Source organism: Gymnodraco acuticeps, unplaced genomic scaffold (assembly GCF_902827175.1).
Source record: "Gymnodraco acuticeps unplaced genomic scaffold, fGymAcu1.1, whole genome shotgun sequence".
In the NCBI taxonomy this organism is placed as follows: domain Eukaryota; kingdom Metazoa; phylum Chordata; class Actinopteri; order Perciformes; family Bathydraconidae; genus Gymnodraco; species Gymnodraco acuticeps.
The window spans coordinates 147,501-156,126 of record NW_022991969.1 but is presented as its reverse complement, the minus strand read 5'-3'; the positions used below and the strand labels follow the sequence as shown (position 1 = coordinate 156,126).

At 38.5% G+C, this 8,626-nt stretch overlaps 17 non-coding genes across 17 annotated transcripts; all 17 read right to left on the bottom strand.

The window, feature by feature from the left end:
• Nucleotides 1–25: 25 nt before the first annotated feature.
• Nucleotides 26–98, bottom strand: trnat-ugu. The gene has a single exon. It is a non-coding gene; the product is annotated as a tRNA-Thr (tRNA).
• A 281-nt stretch (nt 99–379) lies between these two features.
• trnat-cgu lies at nt 380–451 on the bottom strand. Its single transcript has one exon. It is a non-coding gene; the product is annotated as a tRNA-Thr (tRNA).
• Nucleotides 452–706: 255 nt separating this feature from the next.
• trnat-ugu lies at nt 707–779 on the bottom strand. Its single transcript has one exon. It is a non-coding gene; the product is annotated as a tRNA-Thr (tRNA).
• Nucleotides 780–1,018: 239 nt separating this feature from the next.
• Nucleotides 1,019–1,112, bottom strand: trnai-uau. The gene is made up of 2 exons: nt 1,075–1,112; nt 1,019–1,054 (listed from the first exon to the last, which is right to left on the bottom strand). It is a non-coding gene; the product is annotated as a tRNA-Ile (tRNA).
• Nucleotides 1,113–1,942: 830 nt separating this feature from the next.
• On the bottom strand, nt 1,943–2,014 carry trnat-agu. Its single transcript has one exon. It is a non-coding gene; the product is annotated as a tRNA-Thr (tRNA).
• Nucleotides 2,015–2,371: 357 nt separating this feature from the next.
• trnat-ugu lies at nt 2,372–2,444 on the bottom strand. Its single transcript has one exon. It is a non-coding gene; the product is annotated as a tRNA-Thr (tRNA).
• Nucleotides 2,445–2,725: 281 nt separating this feature from the next.
• On the bottom strand, nt 2,726–2,797 carry trnat-cgu. Its single transcript has one exon. It is a non-coding gene; the product is annotated as a tRNA-Thr (tRNA).
• A 256-nt stretch (nt 2,798–3,053) lies between these two features.
• On the bottom strand, nt 3,054–3,126 carry trnat-ugu. The gene has a single exon. It is a non-coding gene; the product is annotated as a tRNA-Thr (tRNA).
• A 239-nt stretch (nt 3,127–3,365) lies between these two features.
• On the bottom strand, nt 3,366–3,459 carry trnai-uau. Its single transcript has 2 exons — nt 3,422–3,459; nt 3,366–3,401 (listed from the first exon to the last, which is right to left on the bottom strand). It is a non-coding gene; the product is annotated as a tRNA-Ile (tRNA).
• An 830-nt stretch (nt 3,460–4,289) lies between these two features.
• On the bottom strand, nt 4,290–4,361 carry trnat-agu. Its single transcript has one exon. It is a non-coding gene; the product is annotated as a tRNA-Thr (tRNA).
• A 356-nt stretch (nt 4,362–4,717) lies between these two features.
• Nucleotides 4,718–4,790, bottom strand: trnat-ugu. The gene has a single exon. It is a non-coding gene; the product is annotated as a tRNA-Thr (tRNA).
• Nucleotides 4,791–5,071: 281 nt separating this feature from the next.
• trnat-cgu lies at nt 5,072–5,143 on the bottom strand. The gene has a single exon. It is a non-coding gene; the product is annotated as a tRNA-Thr (tRNA).
• A 256-nt stretch (nt 5,144–5,399) lies between these two features.
• On the bottom strand, nt 5,400–5,472 carry trnat-ugu. Its single transcript has one exon. It is a non-coding gene; the product is annotated as a tRNA-Thr (tRNA).
• Nucleotides 5,473–5,711: 239 nt separating this feature from the next.
• trnai-uau lies at nt 5,712–5,805 on the bottom strand. Its single transcript has 2 exons — nt 5,768–5,805; nt 5,712–5,747 (listed from the first exon to the last, which is right to left on the bottom strand). It is a non-coding gene; the product is annotated as a tRNA-Ile (tRNA).
• An 829-nt stretch (nt 5,806–6,634) lies between these two features.
• trnat-agu lies at nt 6,635–6,706 on the bottom strand. Its single transcript has one exon. It is a non-coding gene; the product is annotated as a tRNA-Thr (tRNA).
• A 356-nt stretch (nt 6,707–7,062) lies between these two features.
• On the bottom strand, nt 7,063–7,135 carry trnat-ugu. The gene has a single exon. It is a non-coding gene; the product is annotated as a tRNA-Thr (tRNA).
• A 525-nt stretch (nt 7,136–7,660) lies between these two features.
• On the bottom strand, nt 7,661–7,754 carry trnai-uau. The gene is made up of 2 exons: nt 7,717–7,754; nt 7,661–7,696 (listed from the first exon to the last, which is right to left on the bottom strand). It is a non-coding gene; the product is annotated as a tRNA-Ile (tRNA).
• Between the last annotated feature and the right edge of the window lie 872 nt (nt 7,755–8,626).

Below are 8,626 nucleotides of genomic sequence, written 5' to 3'. Positions count from 1 at the left end.
TCAAGAGATAGTTTCCTTAACATAGAGGCACTGCTGGGATTTGAACCCAGGATCTCCTGTTTACAAGACAGGCGCTTTGACCGCTAAGCTACAGCGCCTCCGTCACCACAATTTATGTTGCAAGAAGACAGTGGGATAGCAGATTGAAAAAGTACTAGCTCAAAAACCCTCAGCTTTGCAAAAAGTTTTTTTGCCAAAAGGAAATTGATTTGACTCTTTTTTAAACCCTATCCATCCTCACAATGAGTTTGGGTGAGTAACTCTGAATATAAACGTAACTTTGTTTGAAATAACATTGATGAGACCATTTTGTGGTGGGATGTGAAACTAACTTTGAAACTTTGAACTTCGAAATTTGGAGATAATCTCTGTATCAAAGAGGCACTGCTGGGATTTGAACCCAGGATCTCCTGTTTACGAGACAGGCGCTTTACCACTAAGCCACAGCGCCTTTTTGTACAATTACTACCTCCTAATTTGTAAATTCCATTGTTTCTCTTTATCTCTACACATGTTCTTTCGGGCTGTTAAATATTGTATTCATAAAGTCCCAAAATAACAATATTTTGAGCTGTAATGTTGTATCCTGTCACGGTCAAGTATTAGATGGGGAATGCACTAATATAGTTTTACGCCCAAAATAACCAAACCCCTAATTTGGAGGTGGATAACACACTTAATCCAAGAGATATTTTCTGTAACAAAGAGGCACTGCTGGGATTTGGACCCAGGATCTCCTGTTTACAAGACAGGCGCTTTGACCGCTAAGCTACAGCACCTCTCAATAGTTTTCTTTTCATTCCCTCTACTGAATTCTTTTTTTGTAACCAAAGCAAACCAAAGCCATATGAACATATTTACCGTGTGTCCAATGCATATGGCTTCTGTCACATTCATCAATATTTGGCCTTTGAGATTTAAGGAATGACTCAATGAGCAGCGAAAAACACTTTCCGTCTGCTTCATTCCAAGTAGTGTAACCCAGATAATATCCTTTGAATGCAGGTTAAAAATTCTCTGCTCCAGGTGAGGCTTGAACTCACAACCTCGGCATCACTCTGCAGGCTACTGTCTTATAAGTACCGCGCGCTGACCGATTGCGCCACTGGAGCACAAAATGTCACTAATATCAAAAACAATAGCCATTACTCTTGAATTTTCTAAATGTATCGGTTATTATAACCAAACACTCTCCTCTGCTCTATTTGTATTACTTGTAGTACTGATACCGTCCACTAGACTCCTAGTTATGTTGCGAGCTGCGTACACAATGTCATCTTAATGGTTAATCTTAATGCACACGCATTTTCCATGCTTTCCAATAGTTTAAAAATAGTTTCATTCCACTGTTAAATAACCTGTTCAACACAAACATGCCACTTGTAAAAATTAAATACATTTCTGTGAATTGATATTTGTTTAGTGAGCATAGAGGATGTTCCCTGAAAGATTGAAAAATGTCAATGAAGATGTCAGACTTAGTATATTTGTTAATAATTACACACAATACACGGAATTTGGGTGTGTGTGTGTTCCAAGTATAACTCTGCGGCCCCCTGGTGGCCAGTACATAAATGAATGTGGTCCCCACCATCTAAGTAGCCCATCCCTGCTCTAGAGTCTTTCTTTTAGGCTTTAATTCGTCCGTAGAAAGTGAAAACGGTTGCTTTTAGGAACACCCAACCTCTATAAATTATGATTTTCTCAATTACTGTTACTTATACAGATATTTACCAGTGGGCATCAGATACGTCTAGTTTTAAAAATCTAACTTATAAACACAAACTAACCCAAATATTACTTCAGAGTTGTATAACTGTCAACTTTAAACTATAACCTAAGTCATTTTCAAGTACAAACCTTACCAAACATTTACTATTGAATGTAATTGAATGTGGTAACGACGAGACCTGTATCTAAATAGATGCTCTATGTAACAAAGAGGCACTGCTGGGAGTTGAACCCAGGATCACCTGTTTACTAGACAGGCGCTTTACCGCTAAGCCACAGCACCGCTACTAGAGTTTTTCTTTTTTTTCAGATACTGTGCTCAGTAGTTTCCTTTCATTGTTGACAGGCGCTTTAAAAACTTAGCCACAGCGCCCGTTTCTCCATCCACTACCTCCTTATTTTTTAACTTCCAGTGAGTCATTTATTTCTACAAATGTTTATTCACCCTGTGAAAATGTGCTTTCATAAAATCCCAAACAGAAAACATGTTTAGTTGTCATGTTGCATCGTGTTTGTCCGCTTGTCACAGTCAGGTATTAGATTGGTAATGGCCTAATATAGTTTACGCCCAAACTAAACCAAACCCTTATTTCAGAGGTGGATAACACACCTGATTCAAGAGATAGTTTCCTCAACATAGAGGCACTGCTGGGATTTGAACCCAGGATCTCCTGTTTACAAGACAGGCGCTTTGACCGCTAAGCTACAGCGCCTCCTTCACCACAATTTATGTTGCAAGAAGACAGTGGGATAGCAGATTGAAAAAGTACTAGATCAAAAACACTCAGCTTTGCAAAAAGTTTTTTTGCCAAAAGGAAATTGATTTGACTCTTTTTTAAACCCTATCCATCCTCACAATGAGTTTGGGTGAGTAACTCTGAATATAAACGTAACTTTGTTTGAAATAACATTGAAGAGACCATTTTGTGGTGGGATGTGAAACTAACTTTGAAACTTTGAACTTCGAAATTTGGAGATAATCTCTGTATCAAAGAGGCACTGCTGGGATTTGAACCCAGGATCTCCTGTTTACGAGACAGGCGCTTTACCACTAAGCCACAGCGCCTTTTTGTACAATTACTACCTCCTAATTTGTAAATTCCATTGTTTCTCTTTATCTCTACACATGTTCTTTCGGGCTGTTAAATATTGTATTCATAAAGTCCCAAAATAACAATATTTTGAGCTGTAATGTTGTATCCTGTCACGGTCAAGTATTAGATGGGGAATGCACTAATATAGTTTTACGCCCAAAATAAACCAAACCCCTAATTTGGAGGTGGATAACACACTTAATCCAAGAGATATTTTCTGTAACAAAGAGGCACTGCTGGGATTTGGACCCAGGATCTCCTGTTTACAAGACAGGCGCTTTGACCGCTAAGCTACAGCACCTCTCAATAGTTCTCTTTTCATTCCCTCTACTGAATTCTTTTTTTGTAACCAAAGCAAACCAAAGCCATATGACCATATTTACCGTGTGTCCAATGCATATGGCTTCTGTCACATTCATCAATATTTGGCCTTTGAGATTTAATGAATGACTCAATGAGCAGCGAAAAACACTTTCCGTCTGCTTCATTCCAAGTAGTGTAACCCAGATAATATCCTTTGAATGCAGGTTAAAAATTCTCTGCTCCAGGTGAGGCTTGAACTCACAACCTCGGCATCACTCTGCAGGCTACTGTCTTATAAGTACCGCGCGCTGACCGATTGCGCCACTGGAGCACAAAATGTCAATAATATCAAAAACAATAGCCATTACTCTTGAATTTTCTAAATGTATCGGTTATTATAACCAAACACTCTCCTCTGCTCTATTTGTATTACTTGTAGTACTGATACCGTCCACTAGACTCCTAGTTATGTTGCGAGCTGCGTACACAATGTCATCTTAATGGTTAATCTTAATGCACACGCATTTTCCATGCTTTCCAATAGTTTAAAAATAGTTTCATTCCACTGTTAAATAACCTGTTCAACACAAACATGCCACTTGTAAAAATTAAATAAATTTCTGTGAATTGATATTTGTTTAGTGAGCATAGAGGATGTTCCCTGAAAGATTGAAAAATGTCAATGAAGATGTCAGACTTAGTATATTTGTTAATAATTACACACAATACACGGAATTTGGGTGTGTGTGTGTTCCAAGTATAACTCTGCGGCCCCCTGGTGGCCAGTACATAAATGATGTGGTCCCCACCATCTAAGTAGCCCATCCCTGCTCTAGAGTCTTTCTTTTAGGCTTTAATTCGTCCGTAGAAAGTGAAAACGGTTGCTTTTAGGAACACCCAACCTCTATAAATTATGATTTTCTCAATTACTGTTACTTATACAGATATTTACCAGTGGGCATCAGATACGTCTAGTTTTAAAAATCTAACTTATAAACACAAACTAACCCAAATATTACTTCAGAGTTGTATAACTGTCAACTTTAAACTATAACCTAAGTCATTTTCAAGTACAAACCTTACCAAACATTTACTATTGAATGTAATTGAACGTGGTAACGACGAGACCTGTATCTAAATAGATGCTCTATGTAACAAAGAGGCAGCTGCTGGGAGTTGAACCCAGGATCTCCTGTTTACTAGACAGGCGCTTTACCGCTAAGCCACAGCACCGCTCCTAGAGTTTTTCTTTTTCTCAGATACTGTGCTCAGTAGTTTCCTTTCATTGTTGACAGGCGCTTTAAAACTTAGCCACAGCGCCCGTTTCTCCATCCACTACCTCCTTATTTTTTAACTTCCAGTGAGTCATTTTATTTCTACAAATGTTTATTCACCCTGTGAAAATGTGCTTTCATAAAATCCCAAACAGAAAACATGTTTAGTTGTCATGTTGCATCGTGTTTGTCCGCTTGTCACAGTCAGGTATTAGATTGGTAATGGCCTAATATAGTTTACGCCCAAACTAAACCAAACCCTTATTTCAGAGGTGGATAACACACCTGATTCAAGAGATAGTTTCCTTAACATAGAGGCACTGCTGGGATTTGAACCCAGGATCTCCTGTTTACAAGACAGGCGCTTTGACCGCTAAGCTACAGCGCCTCCTTCACCACAATTTATGTTGCAAGAAGACAGTGGGATAGCAGATTGAAAAAGTACTAGATCAAAAACACTCAGCTTTGCAAAAAGTTTTTTTGCCAAAAGGAAATTGATTTGACTCTTTTTTAAACCCTATCCATCCTCACAATGAGTTTGGGTGAGTAACTCTGAATATAAACGTAACTTTGTTTGAAATAACATTGAAGAGACCATTTTGTGGTGGGATGTGAAACTAACTTTGAAACTTTGAACTTCGAAATTTGGAGATAATCTCTGTATCAAAGAGGCACTGCTGGGATTTGAACCCAGGATCTCCTGTTTACGAGACAGGCACTTTACCACTAAGCCACAGCGCCTTTTTGTACAATTACTACCTCCTAATTTGTAAATTCCATTGTTTCTCTTTATCTCTACACATGTTCTTTCGGGCTGTTAAATATTGTATTCATAAAGTCCCAAAATAACAATATTTTGAGCTGTAATGTTGTATCCTGTCACGGTCAAGTATTAGATGGGGAATGCACTAATATAGTTTTACGCCCAAAATAAACCAAACCCCTAATTTGGAGGTGGATAACACACTTAATCCAAGAGATATTTTCTGTAACAAAGAGGCACTGCTGGGATTTGGACCCAGGATCTCCTGTTTACAAGACAGGCGCTTTGACCGCTAAGCTACAGCACCTCTCAATAGTTCTCTTTTCATTCCCTCTACTGAATTCTTTTTTTGTAACCAAAGCAAACCAAAGCCATATGACCATATTTACCGTGTGTCCAATGCATATGGCTTCTGTCACATTCATCAATATTTGGCCTTTGAGATTTAATGAATGACTCAATGAGCAGCGAAAAACACTTTCCGTCTGCTTCATTCCAAGTAGTGTAACCCAGATAATATCCTTTGAATGCAGGTTTAAAATTCTCTGCTCCAGGTGAGGCCTGAACTCACAACCTCGGCATCACTCTGCAGGCTACTGTCTTATAAGTACCGCGCGCTGACCGATTGCGCCACTGGAGCACAAAATGTCAATAATATCAAAAACAATAGCCATTACTCTTGAATTTTCTAAATGTATCGGTTATTATAACCAAACACTCTCCTCTGCTCTATTTGTATTACTTGTAGTACTGATACCGTCCACTAGACTCCTAGTTATGTTGCGAGCTGCGTACACAATGTCATCTTAATGGTTAATCTTAATGCACACGCATTTTCCATGCTTTCCAATAGTTTAAAAATAGTTTCATTCCACTGTTAAATAACCTGTTCAACACAAACATGCCACTTGTAAAAATTAAATACATTTCTGTGAATTGATATTTGTTTAGTGAGCATAGAGGATATTCCCTGAAAGATTGAAAAATGTCAATGAAGATGTCAGACTTAGTATATTTGTTAATAATTACACACAATACACGGAATTTGGGTGTGTGTGTGTTCCAAGTATAACTCTGCGGCCCCCTGGTGGCCAGTACATAAATGATGTGGTCCCCACCATCTAAGTAGCCCATCCCTGCTCTAGAGTCTTTCTTTTAGGCTTTAATTCGTCCGTAGAAAGTGAAAACGGTTGCTTTTAGGAACACCCAACCTCTATAAATTATGATTTTCTCAATTACTGTTACTTATACAGATATTTACCAGTGGGCATCAGATACGTCTAGTTTTAAAAATCTAACTTATAAACACAAACTAACCCAAATATTACTTCAGAGTTGTATAACTGTCAACTTTAAACTATAACCTAAGTCATTTTCAAGTACAAACCTTACCAAACATTTACTATTGAATGTAATTGAACGTGGTAACGACGAGACCTGTATCTAAATAGATGCTCTATGTAACAAAGAGGCACTGCTGGGAGTTGAACCCAGGATCTCCTGTTTACTAGACAGGCGCTTTACCGCTAAGCCACAGCACCGCTCCTAGAGTTTTTCTTTTTCTCAGATACTGTGCTCAGTAGTTTCCTTTCATTGTTGACAGGCGCTTTAAAACTTAGCCACAGCGCCCGTTTCTCCATCCACTACCTCCTTATTTTTTAACTTCCAGTGAGTCATTTTATTTCTACAAATGTTTATTCACCCTGTGAAAATGTGCTTTCATAAAATCCCAAACAGAAAACATGTTTAGTTGTCATGTTGCATCGTGTTTGTCCGCTTGTCACAGTCAGGTATTAGATTGGTAATGGCCTAATATAGTTTACGCCCAAACTAAACCAAACCCTTATTTCAGAGGTGGATAACACACCTGATTCAAGAGATAGTTTCCTTAACATAGAGGCACTGCTGGGATTTGAACCCAGGATCTCCTGTTTACAAGACAGGCGCTTTGACCGCTAAGCTACAGCGCCTCCTTCACCACAATTTATGTTGCAAGAAGACAGTGGGATAGCAGATTGAAAAAGTACTAGATCAAAAACACTCAGCTTTGCAAAAAGTTTTTTTGCCAAAAGGAAATTGATTTGACTCTTTTTTAAACCCTATCCATCCTCACATTGAGTTTGGGTGAGTAACTCTGAATATAAACGTAACTTTGTTTGAAATAACATTGAAGAGACCATTTTGTGGTGGGATGTGAAACTAACTTTGAAACTTTGAACTTCGAAATTTGGAGATAATCTCTGTATCAAAGAGGCACTGCTGGGATTGCAGGATCTCCTGTTTACGAGACAGGCTTTTTTGTAACCAAAGCAAACCAAAGCCATATGACCATATTTACCGTGTGTCCAATGCATATGGCTTCTGTCACATTCATCAATATTTGGCCTTTGAGATTTAAGGAATGACTCAATGAGCAGCGAAAAACACTTTCCGTCTGCTTCATTCCAAGTAGTGTAACCCAGATAATATCCTTTGAATGCAGGTTAAAAATTCTCTGCTCCAGGTGAGGCCTGAACTCACAACCTCGGCATCACTCTGCAGGCTACTGTCTTATAAGTACCGCGCGCTGACCGATTGCGCCACTGGAGCACAAAATGTCAATAATATCAAAAACAATAGCCATTACTCTTGAATTTTCTAAATGTATCGGTTATTATAACCAAACACTCTCCTCTGCTCTATTTGTATTACTTGTAGTACTGATACCGTCCACTAGACTCCTAGTTATGTTGCGAGCTGCGTACACAATGTCATCTTAATGGTTAATCTTAATGCACACGCATTTTCCATGCTTTCCAATAGTTTAAAAATAGTTTCATTCCACTGTTAAATAACCTGTTCAACACAAACATGCCACTTGTAAAAATTAAATAAATTTCTGTGAATTGATATTTGTTTAGTGAGCATAGAGGATGTTCCCTGAAAGATTGAAAAATGTCAATGAAGATGTCAGACTTAGTATATTTGTTAATAATTACACACAATACACGGAATTTGGGTGTGTGTGTGTTCCAAGTATAACTCTGCGGCCCCCTGGTGGCCAGTACATAAATGAAGTGGTCCCCACCATCTAAGTAGCCCATCCCTGCTCTAGAGTCTTTCTTTTAGGCTTTAATTCGTCCGTAGAAAGTGAAAACGGTTGCTTTTAGGAACACCCAACCTCTATAAATTATGATTTTCTCAATTACTGTTACTTATACAGATATTTACCAGTGGGCATCAGATACGTCTAGTTTTAAAAATCTAACTTATAAACCCAAACCAACCCAAACCATTACTTCTGAGGTGGATAATTGTCAACTTTAAACTATAACCTAAGTCATTTTCAAGTACAAACATTTACTATTGAATGCTGACAAGAGAGCCCACCTCCGAAGATCGTGACTGGCTGAGGGACAGACTCGGGGGCAGGTTCTCAGGAATTTTTTGGCTTCTCTCCCCCGAGCCAGAAGAGAAACACT